Source organism: Narcine bancroftii, chromosome 3 (genome assembly GCF_036971445.1).
Source record: "Narcine bancroftii isolate sNarBan1 chromosome 3, sNarBan1.hap1, whole genome shotgun sequence".
In the NCBI taxonomy this organism is placed as follows: Eukaryota; Metazoa; Chordata; class Chondrichthyes; order Torpediniformes; family Narcinidae; genus Narcine; species Narcine bancroftii.
The window spans coordinates 52,054,919-52,079,008 of record NC_091471.1 but is presented as its reverse complement, the minus strand read 5'-3'; the positions used below and the strand labels follow the sequence as shown (position 1 = coordinate 52,079,008).

Below are 24,090 nucleotides of genomic sequence, written 5' to 3'. Positions count from 1 at the left end.
AGATTTTATAACATGAATAACATATGAATAGCAACAGAAATTTCTTCCTGTGAAATAGGTACCTCCATCTTTAAACACTTATCCTTTGATAACGTTGGTAGATTTACTCAATCTAAAAATTCTGACATCTTATATTAAATTTGAGTTAAATATATGTTTCATCTTAACTCCATTTGTTAAATATATACATTTAAGTTTGATTTAAATATGTTTTTTAAGTCTGATATCTTAGTATTAATTACTTTTCTTTTTGTTAGTATTTTAATCGGTTATATTTTTGTTTTTTTTTTGTAAGTGGGTTTTTTTCTCACATATATTATTAACTTTATTAATTCTTCACTCTTTATTTTGGGGGGAAAAGGGGGGGTTGGACTAATTTGAGTTGGGTTATTAATGTGTAATAATTATTGGGGAGGGTATAGTTTATTTAGATTATTGATATTCTATTGTAATTTTATTATTTTATTCTTAATTTTTTTAATGTAATCCTATATGTTATTCATGTTATAAAATCTTAAATAAAGTTTAAAAAAAAATTCTGACATCAAAATTAAATTATTCTTAAACTCAGAGTTACAAAGATCGGAATAAAATTGTCTAAAAGTTTGTTGTCATCATTCCATCTCTCATCTGAATCTTAATAATTTGCTTTCTCATAGCAATACTTTTCAATTGACCAGCAAGTAGCTTACCAGTTATATCACCATGAATATAGATATGACTCTTGCTTCTCAACAATTGCTATGAAGAAAGAAGATCAAATTTAGCTTTAAGTTTAACATGTCTTTCATATACATCTGGATTTTTATTTTGAGCAAATAAAGTATTAATTTTTTAAATCTGATTTATCAATTGTAGTCTTTCTTTCTTTCTTAGACTTTGTGTTAATATTAGCTGTATAGGAAATCATTTGTCCCCTCAAATAAGCTTTCTTAGTATCCCAAACAATCAAAATAGATATTGACGGGGAGGAGTTGGTATTTTAAAAAATTGTATTCATTTTCCAAAATTTTTTTAAATTCTTTATCTGCAAGTAGAAAAGTATTAAATCTCCATGGTCTTTTAAAGACGGGGATATCAGAAAAATTCAAGGTTAGTACAACTGGAGCATGATCAGAAATAACTATTGCTTGATCATCACAAGCTTTAGTTGATACAATCAATTGATTATCTATTTTTTTTAATCCATTCTAGAACAAGGAAGGTGTACATACAAAAAATTAGTATTCTCAATAACTGGGATTAAAAATCACCATACATCAAAATTTGATTGAAAAGAATGAATTAAAGTTGCAAATTAGAAAGAGCAGTGGAATGATTTAATCTATCATCTAAACAACAGTTTAAATCACCTCCTAAAATAAATGAATACTGATTTAAATCAGGTAAAGCTGAAAAAAATGTTCTCAAAAAAATGCAGGTTCATCTGTGTTTGGTGCATAAACATTGGCAAATGCAACCATTTTATTAGATAAATTCCCTGTGAGAATAATAAATTCACTCTGTTTTTCTAAAATACTGTTATGTAATTCAAATGGGTTGTTTTGATTAATTAGAATGGAAACACCTCTAATATTGGCCTCTGAACATGAATGAACTATTTATCCTTTCCATCTAAACATTAAATTATTTTTATCAGAACTTTTCATTTGCACCTCCTGAAAAAGGACCATATCTCCCTTCAAATTTCTTAATATGAGCCATAACTCTACCTCTCTTGATAGGTCTATTTGTACCTTTAACATTCCAAGATATAATATTAATTGAAGAAATAATTATTTAGGCAGCCAGCTCTGCTCCATCACCCCACCAGCAATCTAAGGTTGCCACCCCAATCCAACTGTATTCAGAATTCTTTCTTCTTTGGCTTGGCTTCGCAGATGAAGATTTATGGAGGGGTATGTCCACGTCTGCTGCAGGCTCGTTGGTGACTGACAAGTCCGATGAAGGACAGGCAGGCATGGTTGCAGCAGTTGCAAGGGAAAATTGTTGGTTGGGGTTGGGTGTTGGGTTTTTCCTCCTTTGTCTTTTGTCAGTGAGGTGGGCTCTGCGGTCTTCTTCAAAGGAGGTTGCTGCCCACCAAACTGTGAGGCACCAAGATGCATGGTTGGAGGCAATATTAGCCCACTGGTGGTATCAATGTGGCAGGCACCAAGAGATTTCTTTAAGCAGTCCTTGTACCTCTTCTTTGGTGCACCTCTGTCTCGGTGGCCAGTGGAGAGCTCGTCATAGAACACGATCTTGGGAAGGCGATGGTCCTCCATTCTGGAGACGTGACCCACCCAGCGCAGTTGGGTCTTCAGCAGCATGGATTCGATGCTTGTGGACTCTGCAGCTCAAGTACTTCGATGTTGGTGATGAAATCATTCCAATGAATGTTGAGGATGGAGCGAAGACAGCGCTGATGGAAGCATTCTAGGAGCCGTAGGTGGTGCCGGTAGAGGACCCATGATTCGGAACTGAACAGGAGTGTGGGTATGACAATGGCTCTGTACACGCTGATCTTTGTGTGTTTCTTCAGGTGGTTGTTTTTCCAGACTCTTTTGTGTAGTCTTCCAAAGGCGTTATTTGCCTTGGCGAGTGTGTTGTCTATCTCTTTGTCGATCCTTGCATCAGATGAAATGGTGCAGCCGAGGTAGGTAAACTGGTTGACCGTTTTGAGTTCTGTGTGCCCGATGGAGACGTGGGGGGCCTGGTGGTCATGGTGGGGAGCTGGCTGATGGAGGACCTCAGTTTTCTTCAGGCTGACTTCCAGGCCAAACATTTTGGCAGTTTCCGCAAAACAGGACGTCATGCGCTGGAGAGCTGGCTCTGAATGGGCAACTAAAGCGGCATCGTCTGCAAAGAGTAGTTCATGGACAAGTTGCTCTTGTGTCTTGGGGTGAGCTTGCAGGCGCCTCAGATTGAAGAGACTGCCATCCGTGCGGTACCGGATGTAAACATCGTCTTCATTGTTGAGGCCTTTCATGGCTTGTTTCAGCATCATGCTGAAGAAGATTGAAAAGAGGGTTGGTGCGAGGACGCAGCCTTGCTTCATGCCATTGTCAATGGAGAAGGGTTCGGAGAGCTCATTGCTGTATCTGTCCTGACCTTGTTGGTTTTCGTGCAGTTGGATAACCATGTTGAGGAACTTGGTGGGGCATCCGAGGCGCTCTAGTATTTGCCAAAGCCCTTTCCTGCTCACGGTGTCAAAGGCTTTGGTGAGGTCAACAAAGGTGATGTAGAATCCTTTGTTTCGTTCTCTGCACTTTTCTTGGAGCTGTCTGAGGGCAAAGACCTCTGTTTGCGCAAAAGCCACACTGTGATTCTGGGAGGACATTTTCGGTAACACTAGGTATTAATCTATTAAGGAGAATCCTAGCGAAGATTTTGCCTGCAATGGAGAGCAGTGTGATTCCCCTGTAGTCTGATTTCTCACCTTTGTTTTTGTACAAGGTGATGATGATGGCATCACGAAGGTCCTGAGGCAGCTTTCCTTGCTATTGCTATTAAAAACTAACCAAAATCCCCCTTCCTACCCTCCCAAAATGGTTCAACAGCCAAGTGAATTGCTCTGAAAGAAAAATTACCTAAAACACTTTGCAGATGATCTATTTGCTCCATATTCATCCAAAATTAATAATAATTTCCACTTTAACAATTATTTGAATATATAAAAATTAAACAGACACATGAATTCCAACCTTTCCCAATTTAGATTTTAAACATCTGCTTTCATAATCCCCTACTGTAACATTTATTGTAATATTCAATATATAAATGTAAAATTCAAATAAATGTTAAACAAAATTACTTCATTTAATAATAACCATCAATATTAGATCCTGCATTAACATATAGAAATAGAAGGAGGAGAACAGCCCTCCCCAAGAGAAAGGCTGGTATAAACCTACACATGAGCAGTAAAGAACATGACATAATAAATTAAAAAAACCTTTAAAGAGCAAAGAAAGAAAAACCCTCTCACTCCCCATTATTTAGCAAAAACCCTAATAAATCATTAAAAAATAATGGGTATATGGAGAGAGGGCTTCCATTGTTATATTTAAAAAAAAAGAGAGGGTTAAAAACCCTCTCCCAGCCTGAAGTTGATGGCTTCCACGCATGTTCAATGGATACCATTCACTGCACATGCACAGATCTAAAAGTGCCATTTGTTGTCAAACAGCATACAGACAAAACAAATCTTTTATTTATCCTGACTGATATTAATTAGCACAAGGTTTAAAATTAAATTTAACAATTAGGAGTTAATTATAATGTAAAGTAATTTTAAAAAACACCATCCACAACCTGATCGAATTACGCGATAACATCAAGATGCCGTGCATGCTTAGTAGTGGTCAGCTTGTTCTCAGGCATGCTGAACTCCTGTAAATTCAGACTAGGAAGCCCCTACCTTGAAAATAAACATGAGTGCCCTGTTTTCTCAGCCACTCTGAAGACTGTGAATTAGACTGGGAAATCTCTTCAAATAAACAAAATAACCACATATGCCCAGTAAAATTTATTTGTTCTCAGCCACGCTAAAATCCTATAGGTTTAGGCTAGGAAACCATTCCATTTTATGTATTTTGTTTAAATCCAGATATCTTGTTGTTAATTTACTAATTTTGTACATATTAAAAATTAATCTCCCCACCTAAATAATATAACAAAAAGAAAAAATTGAAGAAAAATGAAGAAAAAAAGAATAAAGTCGGAGGAGGAGCTTGGTGAAAGTGACGAGAAGGTGGAGCAGTAAAGGAATGAGACTTCCTGGCTTTGGCTCATCAGGCTTCAGCAAAAGCAGGCAAGGAGAAAAGGTAAGCTGAGTTATTTGCCTTCGTATTCAGAGTCATGCCAATAGGGTTAGTGCTCTGTACTGGGTGTCAGATGTGGGAACAATGGGTGACCTCCACCCTCCCAAATGGCCACATCTGCACCAGGTGTACCGAGATGCAGTTACTAAGGGAGCGAATTAGGGATATGGAGTTGCAGATTGATGACCTGCGGCTTGTAAGGGAGAGTGAGGAGTTAATCGACTCAACTTTCAGGGCGATAAATACTCCAAAACCCATGTCAGGTAAGTGGGAAACCGTCAGGGGAGGAAAGAAAAAGGCGAGAAAAACGGAGAGCACACCAGTGACTATCCCACTCAGCAACAGTTATGTTGTGTTGGATTCTGTTGAGGGAGATGACCGGACAGAAGATGGCCATGGGCACCAGGTCAATGGCAATGAGCCTGCAGAGTGGTGCAAAAGAAAAAGAAAAGGAGAAATGCAATAGTTATTGGGGACTCCATTGTCAGGGGTACAGACAGAAGGTTCTGTGAGCCAGATAAGTATACCCGCATGGTGTGCTGCCTCCCTGGTGCAAGGGTACGAGTTATCACAAATCGGGTCCAAAATATTCTGAGAGGAGAGGGAGAGCAGCCTGATGTCTTGGTACATGTGGGTACAAATGACATTGACAAGAAAAGGGAGGAGGTAATGAAAAGGGATTACAGTGAGCTGGGACGAAAGCTGAAAGACAGGAATGCTCGGGTGGTGATCTCGGGATTACTACCTGTTCCAAATGCAAGTGATGAAAAGAATGTAAGGATAAGGAAAGTGAACGTGTGGCTGAGGTGCTGGTGTACAGGGCAAGGATTTGGCTTCTTGGATCATTGGGATCTCTTTTGGGGAAGGCATGATCTTTACAAGAAGGACGGGTTGCATCTAAATCCAAAAGGTGTCAACATTTTGGCAAGTATGTTTGGTACAGCAGTGGGGGAAGGTTTAAACTAATTTTGCAGGGGTATGGGAACCTGAGTGATAGGGAAAATGGTAGGGAAGATAAAGTAATGGCCAAGAAAAGTAAAATATGAAAAGTAATGTTGGGAGGAGAAAGTAAAAAATCAGATGGTGCATGGAGTTTTCGGGTCAATGATAGTGTTAAGAAAATTACAAAGAAAAATTGTGGGCAGAAAAATCAAAAGAAAAGATTACCGAAGTCACTATATATTAAAAGGACAAAGAGCATAAGGGCACTTTATCTGAATGCCCGCAGTATTAGAAATAAGGTTAGTGAACTTGAGGTGCAAATTGGTACCCACGCCTATGATTTGGTAGCCATCACGGAAACATGGCTACAAGGTGACCCTAAATGGGAAATAAACTTTCAAGGATATCAGGTGGTGCAAATAAATAGACAGGATGGTAAGGGAGGTGGAGTTGCACTCTTAATCAAAGATGAGCTCCAGGCAGTAGTGAGGGATGATATAAGATTTAAAGAGCATAATGTTGAGTCCATTTGGGTAGAGATAAAGAATAACAAAGGGAAAAAAAATTATTGGTGGGTGTTACCTATCGCCCACCAAATAACAATAGTTTAGTGGCACAGGAAATAAATAGAGAAATAAGTGAGGCATGTAATAATGATATGGCAGTAGTCATGGGGGACTTTAACTTCCACATAAATTGGGAAAATCAAGTTGGTCGTGGGAGTCTGGAAGAGAACTTCATAGAATGCATCCGCGATAGCTTTAGTGAGCAGCATGTTAAGGAACTCACAAGAGAAAATGCTCTCCTGGATCTAGTGTTGTGCAATGAGATAGGTAGAGTAAATGATGTAATAGTCAGAGACTATCTGGGAAATAGCGATCATAGTATGATTGAATTTCTCATTAGATTTAAGGAGAAATAGTTAGATCTAAAACTAATATATTATGCTTAAACAGGGGTGACTGCCATAGGATGAGGGAGGAATTGGGCAGAGTAGACTGGGAGCACAGGCTAATTGATGAAACAGTTAAGGAACAGTGGAAGATTTTCAAAGAAATATTTGGTAATGCTCAACAAAAATATATTCTGGTCAGAAAAAAGGGCAGCAAGAGAGGGAATAATCAACCGTGGTTAACAAAGGAAATAAAGGAGAGTATAAAATTGAAGGCGCAGGTGTACAAAGCTGCAAAGAGCAGTGGGAAACTGGAAGATTGGGATAACTTTAAGAGACAACAAGGGGTTATAAAGCGGGTAATAAGAAATGGGAAAAAGGATTATGAAAGTAAATTGGCACAAAATATAAAAACAGAAAGCAAAAAATTTTGTAAATATATAAAACGGAAGAGGGTGGCCAGAGTTAACATAGGACCTTTGGAGGATGAGAAAGTAAAACTGGTAGCAAAACATGAGGAAATGGCTGAGGCATTGAACAAATATTTTGTGTCAGTCTTCACGGTGGAAGACACGTCCAGCATGCCCAAGTGCGGAGTTAAGGATGCGAATGTTGGGGAGGGCCTTGATAAAATAGTTGTTACAAAGGAAGTAGTGATGGAGAAACTAATGGGAATAAAGCCAGAGAAATCACCTGGTCCTGATGATATACATCCAAGGGTTCTGAAGGAAATGGCAGAAGTTATAGTTGATGCATTGGTGGTCATATACCAAAATTCCTTGGATTCTGGGCAGGTCCCGGCAGACTGGAAGACAGCAAATATCATACCACTTTTTAAGAAGGGATGTAGGCAGAAGACTGGAAATTATCGGCCAATTAGCTTGATGTCTATAGTTGGAAAAATGCTTGAAGCCATCATTAAAGATGAAATAGTGAAACTTTTGGAACATAAGGGTTCAATCAGGCAGACGCAGCATGGTTTTAGAAAGGGAAGATCTTGTTTGACAAATTTGTTAGGATTCTTTGAGGATATAATGGGTGCGGTGGATAGAGGGGAACAGGTTGATGTTGTATATTTGGATTTCCAGAAAGCATTTGATAAGGTGCCACACAAGAGACTTATCAGTAAGTTACAGGAAAGTGGAGTCCGGGGAAATATATTGGCATGGATTGAAAGTTGGTTGCCTGACAGGAGGCAGAGAGTCGGGATAAGTGGGAGTTTTTCAGGTTGGCAGAGAGTGGTAAGTGGGGTGCCGCAGGGGTTGGTGCTAGGCCCACAACTGTTCATCATTTACATTGATGACTTGGAGGAGGGGACAAAATGTGGTGTAGCCAAATTTGCGGATGACACCAAATTGAGTGGAAGAGCAAATTGTAATGAGGATGTGGAGAATCTAAAGAGGGATATAGTTAAGCTGGATGAGTGGGCAAAGGTCTAGCAGATGGAGTACAATGTTAGTAAGTGTGAGGTTATCCACTTTGGCAAGAAAAATAAAAGAGCTGAATATTACTTAAAGGGTGTTGTGCAGACGGACTTGGGAGTGCTTGTGCACGAATCGCAAAAAGTTAGGTTGCAGGTGCAGCAGGTTATTAAGAAGTGTTAGGTCTGCTTTGTTCATGAATGAGTGAGACAAACACCAGACTGAGTCGAAATCAGGGTTCTTTGTTCTTTATTACTGGATTGTAACACTTGCAACTAACCATGTTAGTCGGAGAATGCATTCTGCCGTTATCAGCAAAATGGTGATTTTTTATACCCTTGGATACGTGCTTAGAACATCATCATATCATTACTTGTCCAATGACTAAAACTGTTGCTATCCTTTCCCTGCTAGCTTCCTGCCTCTCAATCCATCAATGTCTCTCTTATCTTGTAAGTACAAGGATGCATTCACATCTTGTTACAGCCCTGTACAGTGTAACTCCTTACACATTCCCATCTCATGATGTTTTACCTTACAGAAGGCAAATGGAATGTTGGCCTTCATCACTAGAGGAATTGAATTCAGGAGTAGGGAGGTAATGTTGCAACTGTATAAGGTACTGGTGAGACCGCACCTGGAGTACTGTGTCCAGTTATGGTCTCCATATTTGAGGAAGGATACACTGTCTTTGGAGATGGTCCAGAGGAGGTTTACTAGGTTGATCCCTGGGATGAAGGGGTTGACATGATGAAAGATTAAATCTTCTAGGATTGTATTCACTTGAGTTCAGAAGAATGAGAGGAGATCTTATAGAAACATATAGGATTATGAAAGGTATGGATAGGATAGATGTAGGAAGGTTTTTTGAGCTGGCCAGGGAAACTAAAATGAGAGGACACAGTCTCAAGATTCGGGGGAGTAGATTTAGGACAGAGATGAGGAAAAATAGTTTTTCCCAGAGAGTAGTGAATGTTTGGAATTCTCTAACCAGGGAAGTGGTTGAGGCTGCTTCACTAAATATATTTAAAATTCAGTTAGATAAATTTTTACATGATAGAGGAATTAGGGGATATGGGGAGAAGGCAGGTAGGTGGAGTTAGGTCATAAATTAGATCAGCCATGATCGTATTGAATGGTGGAGCAGCTCGATGGACCATTTTTGGCCTACTCCTGTTCCTACTTCCTATGTTCCTATGTTCCTATAATCATAAAGAATTCACACAAGGCAATTAGATCTGAAACAAGAGAAAAAAAGATTAACCCTTAGTCTCCTTTCATACAAAAAAATCTCTATTTTCTCATAACATTAAACTCTCAGTGAAAATTAAACTAACCCTTACACATTACTAAAATACAAAAAGAGGGGAATAAAAGGAAATTATTAATTAAGAACTCCTGTATACACTTAAAAAATTTACTTCTCAGCAACCTCCCCTCTTTATCTTAAATGCTATATATCAATACCCCTCCAATTCAGTGTAATTCATGCTGTGTTGGAAATGACATAACTTTGAGTCATTCTAAGTCCGATGCCGCAGTTTATCCTTCAGCTAAGACTTGATGAGCTTCAATCACAGATCTTAAAAACGTTTTAGTTCCATCTTTCAAGACAATCTTCAGTCAGCTGGATACAGCAAAAATGGTTTAAAATCCTGCTTATAAAGTTCTGCCATCAAGTTATAATATTTCTTCCTCATTTCAAGAACTTCTGGACAGTAATCCTCAGCAAGTCGAATGTTTTGTTATTGGTACATTAGTACTTTCTTTCACTGAGCTTTGAAGATAATCTCTATCTACTAAAAAAATGCATTCAAATTATCACCGGTCTCAGACAATCTCCCAAGGATATCTTAGGATATGGAGCCCAATGTGCAAGGTCAAGTACACAGTCTGCAGCCAAAAATTCTTCCCCAAATACCTCTGTAGGTAACTTGGTAAAAAAATTTATAGATGACCCTTTCTCGGCATCTTCTTTTAGCCCCAGGTTACATATGTTCTTGTGTCTGCTTCTGCTTTCCAAGTTAATTACACGTAATGTTAATGTATTATTACTCTGTTATTTCTTCCATCTTTTTGTTCATTGTACTCAGCTCTTTTCCCACTGCAGATTCCAAATTTGCCATGCGTTATTCTAATACTGGAATTTTGTCCAATTTTTTAAGAAGCCTGTTCTCAAATCCAACCAACATTTGTGCTAGACATTTGATCATTTATCCATAAGATCTTTAGAGTGCTCTGCATTCATTTTGGCCACTTGATGAATTAGACGAGACTCAAGTTCAGACTGGAGTCCCATTTATTCTTCCTCTTCAAGTTCAATAGTCTCCTTCTGAAACTGAGTAGCTGTCTTAGGTTTTGTTCTCTACATTTTCTTGGTAGAGATAATATTAAGAATCTGTTAAGCCAAAATTTAATCAGTTAAACTTTAAAAAGGTTGAGTTTAAAAGTGGAAATAGTGAGAGTTAACAGGAGCGTACATCTTCAGCTCCTCACCCCATGGAGTCACCAGGTGGAAGTCCCTGGCATAGTGATGTCCAAGATGGCCGGAGGAAGTTCTGTTGCCATGAATGAACAGACCAAGCTTTAATGCAAGGGATAGGTTTGCTAGATGGCCATTGACCCTACGAGAGGGTTTGTCCACCCTTTGATCGCAAGCAAAATACAATGATTGGTCGTGAATGCGAGGACAGGAGAAGAAAGGTGAGAATTGATCAGGGTAGGGATGTGACTCTTTGAATGCAGAGCTGGAGGAAAGGAGACAGAGATAAAGACAGGAAAAGAAAGCAATAGAGCTAAAGGAAAGGATAAATAGGGATAGTGAAAGAGAGAGACAGGTGGAATTCTTCCTCTCTTTCATTGAAGATTATATTGCCAGATGCACCCATTGTTATCTTTATCCATTTTGGTCTCAACTTCCACTGTGACCACCAATTCTAGCAACACTCTCCCCTTTTTCTGTGTCAAGAGACAAACTCTAAACAGGCATTTTCTACAAACCCAGCACCTCCCACAGCTACCTCAACTACACCTCTTCACACTCTGTCACCTGTAAAGATTTCATTCCTTTCTCATAATTTCTCTGTCTCCATTGCATCTGTTCCCAGGACGAAAGCATCTGAGATGTCCTCCTTCTTCCTGTCTACTTCCATCAACTCAGCCTTTACTTGAATATCTTCTATTGCCCCCACAACTGCCCTAGATACAACAAGAGCAGTATTCCCCTTGTCGTCAACTATCATCACACTAGCCTTATGATCCAACATATCATCCTCCATCATTTCTGCCATACTACATGATCCCAACATCTCTCCATGACTTCCTCATCCACTACTCCCTTCCCACCAATTTCCTCCTTGGAACCTTCCCCCAATGAGTGTGGGAAATTCTACACGCACCCACAACTCCTCCCTCACTACCATTCAAGGCCCTAAACAGTCCTTTAAAATGAAGCAACACTTCACATGTGAATCTGCAGGGGTCATCTATTGCATCCAGTGTACTGGTGTCATCTCATTTACATTGGATCCACTTTAAATTAAGCAGTCTAAAGCCATGATTGGCCAATTAAATTTTCTGCTGGTTTTAGCTGCTTCTCTCTCATTTCAAGCATTAATTGTGTGTTATATATAATGGAAACATCAAGGAGGGATCCTTTGAAAACCCTCCAGGGCTCAACTTTCATTTGCTAATTTATTATTGATTTTCCCTCAAGCATTGGTGTAAATTTTCATTGATGATTGCACAACTTCATTCTCTGCCCCTCAGGTAGGAAATGGAACCATAGTATAGAACAGAAACAGGCCTCTTCGGCTCTTCTAGTCTTTGCTGAACCTTTTTTTGCTTAGTCCCACTGATCTGTGCCCTGTCCATACCCCTCCATACCTCTCCCATCCATGTATCTGTCCAAATTCTTTTTAATTGTTAAAATTGAGCCCTCATTCATCACTTCACCTGGAACCTCGTTCCAACCCCCACCACTCTCTGTGTGAAGAAATTCTCTCTCATGTTCCTCTTAAATTTTACCCTTTCACTGTTAGCCCATGACCTCTGGTTTATATCTCACCTGCCCTCCATGGAAAAAGCCTATTTACATTTATTCTGTCCATCCCCCTCAATTTTAAACACCTCTATTAAACCTCCCTTATTCTTCTATGCTCCATGGAATAAAGTCCTAACCTATTTAACCTTTCCCTGTAACTCAGTTCCTGAAGTCCAGGCAACATCCTAGTAAATCTTCTCTGCACTATTTCTATCTTATTGCTATCTTTCCTGTAGTTAGATGACCAAAATTGCACACAATACTCCAAATTTAGCTTCACCAATGTCTTATACAACTACCATAAAATCCCAGCTCCTGTACTCAATACTTCAATTTATGAAGGCCATTATGCCAAAAACTTTTTTACAACCCTATCTACCTGTGACTCCACTTTCAGGGAATTATGTACAGTATCTGTATTCCCAGATCCCACTTTTCTACTGCACTCTTCAACGCCCTACCATTTACCATGTATGTCCCTTCTTGGTTTGTCCTTCCAAAATGGAACAGGTCTGCATTAAATTCCATCTGGCATTTTTCAGCCCTTTTTTTCAGCTGGTCCAGATCCCTCTGCAAGCTTTGGAAACCTTCGCTCTCCACAATGCCTCCAAATCTTAGTGTCAGCTGCAAACTTGCTGATCCAATTTACCACATAATCATCCAGATTATTGATATAGATGACAAACAACAATGATCCCAGCACTGATCCCTGAGGCATATGACTAGTCACAGGCCTCCAGTCTAAGAAGCAATCATCCACCACTACTCTCAGCCATTGTTGAATCCAGTTCACTATTTCACCATGAATACCTAGTGTCTGAACCTTTCTGACTAACTTCCCATGCGAGGCATTGTTAAAGGCCTTACTAAAGTCCATGTAGAAAACATCCACAGCATTTCCTTCATCAACTTTCCTGGTAACCTCTTCGAAAAACTCTATAAGATTGGTTAAACACGACCTACCATACACAAAGCTATACAAATACACAAATACTCCAAATCAAAGTGCAGCAAGTCCTGGATAATGCATGGTTGATAAATGGAAAACTATGCTTATATCACTGAGAGACAATTGTCACATTTGTGGCCCGAAATGTGAAGTTAATAAAACATCGAACACAAGTTTTATCAGGTAAACTTCTCAGTGTCTTTATTTTCCAGTTTTCTTTGTTCTCCTGCTTGTGCTCTTATCTCTATCTCATACCACGTGACTTCCGGTACATCTCATACATATTCATTATCATGACAACAATGACCATCATTGAGACAACCTAACACCCTTCTCTTGACATTAAATGGCAACACCAACATCATGTGACCTTCTGTGCCATCCTGAGCTAAATGCTGTGGCTGTAGGAGTTGATCACTGGATAAATATTCTGTGTAAAATATAGCATTATCCAATATCTCAAAAACTTTCCATCATAAACATGACATGAGAGAGGAGCATGATGAATATTCTCCACTTGCATTTTAAACAATAATACTTGTTTATGTTGCTTTACAGAATAAAAATCTCCTTGATCACTACCTTCCACTTTCAATGTTCTCTCCCTTTATCAAAAGTGCACCAGGGATGCTGTGAGGTGTATACACACACACAAATACACACACACACACACACACACACACACACATACACACACACAACTGCAACAGAACATCTCAACTTCTTTATTGACACCCTATCTACATGCAACACTACATCTTTTCCTCCATCCCTCTGCTCTACAACCCTCCCTAGATCCCTATAACTCACCGTGTAGGTGTTACCCACATGAGACCTCCCAAAATGCAACATCTCACAATCCTTGTTGTTCCAAAATGCAGTTCATTATTTGAATAAATTCAAACTTCTAGAACAAAATTCAGTGAGGACTCCCTTGCCCTAAACAGCACAATAAGCCAAACTCCAAGTTACTTCTCTAAAATTTGCCCTTTCTCATATATCCTCTGCCTTCTGTAAACATGGAAGATCAGGAACCATTTGGAACTAGTCTATCTCTACAAATCTCAATATGCTTCAATCATTGTATGAACAAGGAAGGTAAGAGGTACAAACCCCATGTTTATTATAGAGCAATTGGCTTGCACCTCAATGTACAGCAATGTTCCCAAGGATCCTTCCATTTGCTGTATGATTTCCCTTTGCATTTATCTCCCAAAGTGCAATACTTTCACTTGTCCATGTTAAACTCCATCTGCTAATTTTCTATTTATATATGCACCTGCTGTTTCTTCTGTGTATCTTTTGATAACCTTCTCTATCCACAGTTCCACCAACTTTTGTGCCATCTGCAAACCTACTTCTCAGCTAATTTATATTTTGTCCAAATCGTCTTTATATCTCACAAACACACAACATGACAACTGTGGAAAAGCACTGTTCACTAACCTGAAATAGGAGAAACCTTCCACCACTACTCTGTCCTCCAGGGGCAAAAAATTGATACATCTATCACATTAAATGGTGGCTGTTTACATAATTAAGTTTAATTTTGTCTTTTTTTAAATATTTTATTTAAAATTTAAAAAATCATGATTACACACATGATACAATTAATACAAAATATACCTTCAAAACAAACATGGTTAGTATATAAATACCCCTTTAAATCTACCCCATCCCCTTTTACTAACAAAACCCCCCTCCCAACTCACAACCCTTATCTATACCCTCATTAACCCCTAAAAGAAAAAATTAGAAAAAAAAGAAAGAAAGGAAACTGAGGAGAAAAGGAAAAATAACCAAAAACAACAATAACTGAACCATGTGATGAGGAGACCCTGCCACAACCAGGTCCAAATCTTTAAAATTTCAAATCCAACTAATCCATATAAGGGCTCCAAATCTTCCTAAAAGTAGAGTATTTATCTCTCAAGTTATACATTATTTTTTCCTAAAGAAATACAAGATTGTAATTCTAAATGCCATCTCTGTAAATTAAGATCTGGTCTTTCCACATAATTACAAAACACTTCATCGCTACTGCTAAAGCCAATCTTAAAAAAACTATTTGAAATTTGTCTAAACCATTTTTCAAACAAACTTTACTTATATCACCAATTAAGAAGATTTTTGGATCCAAAGAAAACTTAATTTTCAAAATAACTTGTAAATATTCCATAACTCGAGACCAAAAAGATTTTAACTTTTTCACATAACCATATTGAATATAAAAAGCTTCCCTTATCCTTCTTACTCAAAAACATTAATTAGAAGTCAAATTGTAACTTTTTAAATGTTCCAGGGTTAAATATAATTGATGAATAAAATTATAAGGTACGTCTATTTCAAACATTAATAATCTTTGTCATGCTATCTTTACAAATAGTTTTACAATGATCTATATTAAATTCAACTTCTAAATCCTTTTCTTGTTTTAATCTTGATTTTTGCAAAATTATTTTAGGCATTTTCTGTTGCAATAATTTATACATTTCAGATATAAATTCTCTCTTCGCACATCCTGAATTGTCATTTCAAATTTTGACTCCTTTGGAAATTCCATATTTTTCCCATAAGAATCATAAAACAATGATTTAATTTGATAATGACAAAAAAGGAAATTAGTTGGTATTTGATTTTTTCTTTCTTTCAAATGAAAGAAATTGATTTAATTCATAACAATTATTTACTATATTTTTCTGATCCAACATTTTAAGAAGATGATTATTAACCATAAAAGGAAAAGGTTTATTCTGATACAGAGGAGTGTATCTAGATATTTTACCTTGAGTAACAATTTCATTATTTATCTTATCCCATATTTCTATCAAATGAGATAATATTGGCAACTTATATGGGCAAAGCAATTTAGTATTCCATTTATAAACAAATTGATCCTTTCTATTTTCATTAATTCTATTTAATTCTATATCTGCCCAAGTCAACAAACTATCAGAATCAAACATTCTATTAATGAATTTTAACTGAGCAGCTTTATAATAATTTTGAAAATTTGGAACTTGTAAACCTTCAAATTCATATTTCCATCTTAATTTCTGAATGGGTACTCTTGTCATTTTACCCTTCCATAGAAACTTCCTAACTACTGTATTCAAATCTTTTTAAAAAGTTTTAGGGATTTTACATGGAATAGATTGAATAATATATTGGTCTTGGAAATATATTCATTTTAATACAATTCACTCTCCCTATCAAAGTTATCAGCAAGTTTTTCCATCTAACTAAATTATCTTTAATTTTAGAAAATAACAGTAAATAATTTAAAACATATAAATGATTTTTATATTTATCTACTTTAATACCTAAATATTTAATTTGATCTGGCCATTTAAAACTTGCTACATCTTTACAAGAAGAATAATCATCTTCAGAGAGTGGTATAAGTTCATATGCTATCATATACACTCAAAACAAGAATAATCTTATTACTCCTCATACAACACATTCCCAGATAAAGCTGGGTTTTATCTTTGACATCTTTCTGTTTTGCATTTATTCAGAAAAATTACTAACTTTTAAAGAAGCTATGTTCAAAACCTATTTCTTGTTGGTTGACATATGCACACTCAATTATGTTAGAATGGTTTGAATAGACATTTTTAAATGACTCTTTGGGTTATTATTGATATGTTGATAATATTGAAGAATGATTTTGAAGAAATAGATAACTACATTTTTTTTGCTCTTCTATATATTTGAATGTTGTGAAATCATAAATTTATAAAATCATATAAGCATACTTACAAATAAAACCTTTTACATGTTTTAAGTACAGTGGTTCCCAAACTTTTTGTATTGTTGCCTCTTGGCCTCCAGGTCACATGCCGAGCGCCTCCCATACAATGGTGCTGGGGGTGGGGTTAGTGGTGGCACTGAGAGGGTGGTTAGTGGCAGCATTGAGAGGGGGTTTAGTGGCACCATTGCGATGGGGTAGTGGTGGTACTGAGGCAAGGGGTTAGTGGTGATGTTGAGATGGGGGTAGTGGTGGCACTGAGAGGGGTGTAAAAGTGACACCAATACAACATGGCAGCCATCGAGACCAGTTCTCACAAGAACACCATGTTACCATTTATTTTTCTCACTACTGCTTTCCCGAGATGGCCAGAAAATTACTGCACTGGCTTCTTCATTAAACTTTGCATCAAACTAAATAATAATAAGATGGAAGGTTCAGGCTTCCCCCTTTTTTCTCACTGCCCCCTTGGATCTTTCCACTGTCCTTGGGGGGGCCTGGCAGTGCCCACTTTGGAAATTACTGATTTATACTTTAGCAGAGCATCTATCACTTACTTACATCTTGAATGATATTTAATAAAATGCATTGAGTGGGACGCAATGAAAGCTTTTTTACGAGGTTAAATTATCAGTTTTGCATCCAAACTGAAGAAAGAGAGAGTTAGAGAAACTGAGGATTTGGAGAAGAAAATAACAATCTGTGAAAAAGAATTTCAAAAGAAAGCTACTGAATTCCAAAAGATCCAATTAACTAATTTAAAGTTGAAGTATAATAAGTTACAGTCATATCGATTTGAATGTCTGTTGAATCGTTCAAAAAATAAATTTTATGAATGGGGTGTGAAAGCTCATAAAGTATTAGCTTGGCAATTAAAAAAAGAACAGTTATCTAGGATTATACCAGCTATTAGAAATAAAGCGGGTATTACTTTTAGTCAAAAAGAAATTAACGATGAATTTTGTAATTTTTACAAAAAACTTTATTTGACTGAATGTAAAGATATAAAAGAAGATGCAATAGACTCCTTTTTGAAAAATATTAATTTACCACAGTTATCTCAAGAAGACAGACAAGAGTTAGATAAACCTTTTACGGATAGTGAAATTGAAATGGTTATAAAAGATATGCCAAATGGAAAAGCGCCTGGTGGAGATGGTTTTTCTATTGTTTTACAAGACTTTTTATGTTGATATATCTTCCTTATTTAAGAATGTAATACAACAACTTTATGATACTTTTCAATTACCTGAGTCCTGTTCTAATGCTATAATTACAGTTATACCAAAAAAAGATAAAGATCCCTTACAGGTAGCTTCTTACCGTCCTATATCTTTGTTAAATGTAGACTATAAAATAGTGGCTAAAGTTATGGCTAATAGGTTGGCTCAGTATTTACCAAACATAATACATCGTGATCAAACAGGTTTTATAAAAAATAGGTATGCTTTGGATAATATTCTATGATTAATTACTTTGATAAATAGATCTAAATCTCAGAAGAATTATCCAATGATGGTTTCATTGGATGCAGAAAAGGCATTCGATAGAGTAGAATGGAAGTTTTTATTTAAAGTACTTGAAAAGTTTTCGTTTGGTCTCTCATTTATTGGTATGATTCTTCTTTGTTCTCTTTGGCTTGGCTTCGCGGACGAAGATTTATGGAGGGGGTAAAAGTCCACGTCAGCTGCAGGCTCGTTTGTGGCTGACCAGTCCGATGCGGGACAGGCAGACACGGTTGCAGCGGCTGCAGGGGAAAATTGGTTGGTTGGGGTTGGGTGTTGGGTTTTTCCTCCTTTGCCTTTTGTCAGTGAGGTGGGCTCTGCGGTCTTCTTCAAAGGAGGTTGCTGCCCGCCAAATTGTGAGGCGCCAAGATGCACAGTTTGAGGCGATATCAGCCCACTGGTGGTGGTCAATGTGGCAGGCACCAAGAGATTTCTTTAGGCAGTCCTTGTACCTTTTCTTTGGTGCACCTCTGTCACGGTGGCCAGTGGAGAGCTCGCCATATAACACGATCTTGGGAAGGCGATGGTCCTCCATTCTGGAGACGTGACCCACCCAGCGCAGCTGGATCTTCAGCAGCGTGGACTCGATGCTGTCGACCTCTGCCATCTCGAGTACTTCGACGGCTCTGTATAATGGTCCGAAAGCTAGAGTTGTTACTAATGGTTTGCTTTCAGAATCCTTTAATTTAACAAGATCTACTAGACAAGGATGTCCATTATCACCTGCCTTGTTTGCTTTAGTTATTGAACCTCTAGCACAATTAATACGTCAGAATGATAGTATCAAAGGTATGAGAGTCTTGAATGAAGATTATAAAATAAATTTATTTGCGGATGACGTTTTGCTGTATTTGGTGGATCCTGATGTTTCTCTGTCAGCACTTCAAGATTCCTTAGAGATTTATGGTCAATTTTCTGGTTATAAGGTTAATTGGACTAAAAGTGAAATTTTATCAATTAGTAAAGATGATTATTCAATGTTTAGAAATATTACGAATTTGAAGTGGACAAAACAAATTAAATATTTGGGAATTAATGTTAATACTGACTACCAAAATTTATATTCACTTAATTATCTTCCTTTAATGAAGAAGATTAAGGCAGATTTAGTTAAATGGAAAGATTTACCTTTGGGTTTATTAGGAAGAATTAATACTATAAAAATGAATATTTTTCCTCATATACAATATTTATTTCAATCAATTCCTTGTTGTTTACAAAAAAGATTTTTTAAGGATTTATATAAAGTAATTAGGGATTTTTTGTGGAAAGGAAAATTTCCTAGGGTGGCGTTGAAAAAATGGATGTGGGATTTTCAATTTGGAGGGTTACGGCTACCTAACTTTCAATTTTATTATGAAGCTGCTCAATTTAGATTTCTTAGCGCATTAATGGCCACACAAGATACGCCTAGTTGGGCACAGAATTGGCAGTTATTTCTGAAAAATTTTCGAATGAATTTTTATTTCAATGGAATAAAAATTTGTTACGAACTTATGATGTACCAATATTGAAACATTTAATGAATTTATGGACAAGTAAATTACATAAAATGGGATTGAAAAATAAGTGGTCTGGAAGATTACCACTATATAATAATCAACTTGTTCCTTTCACGGAATCTAATACTATTTTGATACAATGGGAGGAAAAAGAAATACATAATTTATCTGACTGTTTTTTAGAAGGTCATTTTTTATCTTTTGTAGAATTGCAAAAGAGATTTGATATAAGTGGTTATTCTATATTTGTGTATTATCAGTTAAGATCTTTTGTAAAACAGGTATGCGGTCGTCAAATGAATTTACTGTCTGAAACTGATTTTGAGAAATATGTGCTCTCATTTCCAAAAAAGGGTTATATATCAGGTTTATATCGTATTTTGTTGGAAAGTGAAAGTAAAATAGATTGGGATAAAGATAAAATGAAATGGGAAAAAGATTTAAGTTTAACAATAACTGAAGAAGATTGGTCTGAAATCTGCCGTAATAGTGTTCGAAAATTGATTAATGCTAGATTGGCGATGATTAATTATAGTTTTATACATCAATTATATTTAACACCCGAAAAATTAAAAAAATTTGGTTTTAGTAAGTAAGATCTTTGTTTTCGTTGTGATCAGGTTTCTGGTACTTTTTTACATGCTGTTTGGTTGTGTGATCGGTTACAACAATTTTGGAAAGGTATTCAATCTGTATTTAATAATCTATATAATCTTCATATTGTATTAGACCCTGATATATTTTTATTAGGGAATATGCAACCGTTGATTGATTTAGAATTAGATAATTACCAGATCTCTTTTATTTACTTAGCGCTGGCAGTGGCCAAGAAATGTATAGCGATTACTTGGAAGAATAGAAATGTATTGTCTTTAGATAGGTGGTATTCAGAGATGAAGTTTTGTTTGGTTATGGAAAGAATATTTTTTTCTATACAAGATAAGATGTCTTTTTATGAGTTAAAGTCGACCCCATTTATTGATTATATACAATTTAAATGTTTGAATTAATCATTTTTTTTCTTTAAAAAAACTTTTTTTATTATATATTTTTTCTATATATGTTTTCTTTTTTTTCTTTCTTTTTTTTAGTTTTTTTTATTATTAGTTGGGTTTTTTTCGTTTAAGTTCTTTTTGTTTTTATTTTTTCATATATATTCTTATATAATAAAAAAATTTGATTAATAATTAATACTTAATTAATATTTTTTTTGGTTTTTTTTATATATATCGATCTTTTTTTAAGATATATATTTTTTATTATATTAATAGTATTAATTCTTCACTCTTTATCGTGGGGGTGCAGAGGGGGGGAGTTTAGGGGTTAAAAATAGATTTTTTTTAGTCTTAGTTTTTAGTTGTTAGGGGGAGATGCCAAGATTGGTATTGTATTAACTATGTTACTTTGTACTTGTATTACTTTATTTTGTATTTTTTCTGTACGTGAATTACTTAATTTCTTCATATGTTAAAATTAATAAATAAAGTTTCGAAAAAAAATAAAATGCATTGAATAAAAATACTTATGTTCCCACTTTTATTCTTTAAAACTTGTGTTCTCATTTCACTTTGGCTTGGCTTCGCGGACGAAGATTTATGGAGGGGTAATGTCCACGTCAGCTGCAGGCTCGTTTGTGGCTGACAAGTCCGATGCGGGACAGGCAGACACGGTTGCAGCGGTTGCAAGGGAAAATTGGTTGGTTGGGGTTGGGTGTTGGGTTTTTCCTCCTTTGTCTTTTGTCAGTGAGGTGGACTCTGCGGTCTTCTTCAAAGGAGGTTGCTGCCCGCCGAACTGTGAGGCACCAAGATGCACGGTTTGAGGCGATATCAGCCCACTGGCAGTGGTCAATGTGGCAGACTCCAAGAGATTTCTTTAGGCAATCCTTGTACCTCTTCTTTGGTGTACCTCTGTCACGGTGGCCAGTGGAGAGCTCGCCATATAACACGATCTTGGGAAGGCGATGGTCCTCCATTCTGGAGACATGACCTACCCAGCGCAGTTGGATCTTCAGAGGCTGTCGGCCTCTGCCATCTCGAGTACTTCGATGTTAGGGATGAAGTCGCTCCAATAAATGTTGAGGATGGAGCGGAGACAACGCTGGTGGAAGCGTTCTAGGAGCCGTAGGTGATGCCAGTAGAGGACCCATGATTCGGAGCTGAACAGGAGTGTGGGTATGACAACGGCTCTGTATACGCTAATCTTTGTGAGGTTTTTCAGTTAGTTGTTTTTCCAGACTCTTTTGTGTAGTCTTCCAAAGGAGCTATTTGCCTTGGCGAGTCTGTTCTCTATCTCTTTGTCGATCCTTGCATCCGATGAAATGGTGCAGCCGAGATAGGTAAACTGGTTGACCGTTTTGAGTTTTGTGTGCCCGATGGAGATGTGGGGGGGGGGGGGGGGGCTGGTAGTCATGGTGGGGAGCTGGCTGATGGAGGACTTCAGTTTTCTTCAGGCTGACTTCCAGGCCAAACATTTTGGCAGTTTCCGCAAAACAGGACGTCAAGCGCTGAAGAGCTGGCTCTGAATGGGCAACTAAAGCGGCATCGTCTGTCACGGACGAGTTGCTCTTGTGTCTTGGTGTGAGCTTGCAGGCATAAAGCCAATTGACTTTGGGCTGAAAGTTCAGTTGGAGGCTCCACATGCAGGCTTTAAATGAAAAGCAAAATAAGATATTGTAAATAGTCCTTTGTTTTAAAAAAAATCAATATTGAATTTGCCTGCACACTTTACCACAGATTTATTTTATTTTCAAAATATATTCTGCCAAAAAAATAAGAACCGCAATGAATAAGGAGATAAATGGTGAACAGAGAGAAGAAATTGAAGAACGATTGCTATGAAATTACCAACATGATTCACAGGATTTTATTTCATCATAATTTTTAGATTAGAAATTTGCTTGTACACATACTTTATTCCCCTTCATTTATATTTCAGATTAAATATTTTAAATAAAAATTGACCCTCTACTTTTACCTAGTTTTCAGCATTAAGCTCAACAAAGATTGGGGTGTGTACTTGGAATTTTTCTGCAGCATATGCTCATTTAATTTACTAACAACTTAAGGTGCTGAGTTGGAGCACTACCCCTTGCCAAAAACCCTATCTATAGTTTGTAGGAATGAGAAATAAAGGAAATACGGAATCAATCTTTAAAATATTAATCCTTGTGATTTAATAACCCTTCACAAAAACTAACAAATTTTAATTGGCTGTTCCTTCAAAAACTTTCGAGTTCTCTTCACATTACCAACCTTTCTGGGCAAAACCTTTCTACACACCCATGCTCTATTTCTTGAAGAAACTGAGGTCAGTTCTGCCTTGAAGCTGAGATCAGGCAGTAGCAGGCCAGCTGGTGGTACTAGAATTGTGTTTTATAATTCAAAGTTCACATTTAAGTTTATTTGTCACCTAGTACAGTGAGAAGAAACAGAAGGCTAGAAACACTTCCCATGTGCAATGATAATGCTGAACGACCAAAGGAAATGCTCACACTAACCACCCGAGACTCTCATATTCAATAAACAATATTTATTTGTATAGATGGATACTTGTCCTGCATATGCATTGTTTGTCTGTCTGTGTGTCTGTGTGTTATGCAGGACCAGAGTACACTGTTTCGTCGAGTTGTTCTTGTACAATCAGATGATAATAAACTTGACTAACAGTTTATCTCAAGATTCATACAGCCACAGTGAGAACACAATTTACAGAGTGTAGGATTTTAATGACAGGAGATCAATTAGCACCAAACTAGGGTAGCAGATAATGGGGTTCATTCAGGAGCCTGATGGCTGCAGGAAAGAAAATTACTTTAAGCCTGTTGAGTGTTTTCATACTCTTAAGTGTTTTTCCCATTGAGAGGAGGGAGAAAAGCATGTTTGGATGTGATGGGTCTTTCACTGTATAAATGGAGTGTCTCTTTTGCTTCTATTTCTTTTATTGTTAGGAGCCATGGGCAATGCTCAGGGTGACTCTTTGTTTGCCTTAAAGCAGTCAAAAGTAGATCATGTATTTCACATTTTTAATGTATTATCATGTGACAATAAAATTAATCTTTAAACCTTTGAAACTTCGAGTCCATGTAGGCCAAGGACATGCCAAACTTCCTTAGTCTTCCAAGAAAGTGGAGGCATTGATGCAGTTTCTTGGTCATCACATCAACATGCTTGTCCCAGGTCAGGTCATTGGAAAAATTTATTCCTAAGGACTTGAAGTTTTCTACTCTTTGACTTCAGCACCATTACCATGGACAGGGCTATGGGCTCTGCCCATCTCCTGACA

At 37.1% G+C, this 24,090-nt stretch overlaps 1 long non-coding RNA gene across 2 annotated transcripts in view; it reads right to left on the bottom strand.

Annotated features, from left to right (window-relative positions):
- LOC138757171 (uncharacterized) overlaps positions 1 to 24,090 on the bottom strand; it is a 109,303-nt gene that overhangs the window by 5,851 nt on the left and 79,362 nt on the right. The window contains exons 2-3 of one of the 2 annotated variants that reach the window (XR_011353389.1): positions 7,330 to 7,441; positions 693 to 741 (exon numbers count right to left, since the gene is read on the bottom strand). This is a non-coding gene — a long non-coding RNA (uncharacterized lncRNA). The remainder of the gene's footprint in view (positions 1 to 692; positions 742 to 7,329; positions 7,442 to 24,090) is intronic. The other variant, XR_011353390.1, reaches the window with a different exon arrangement.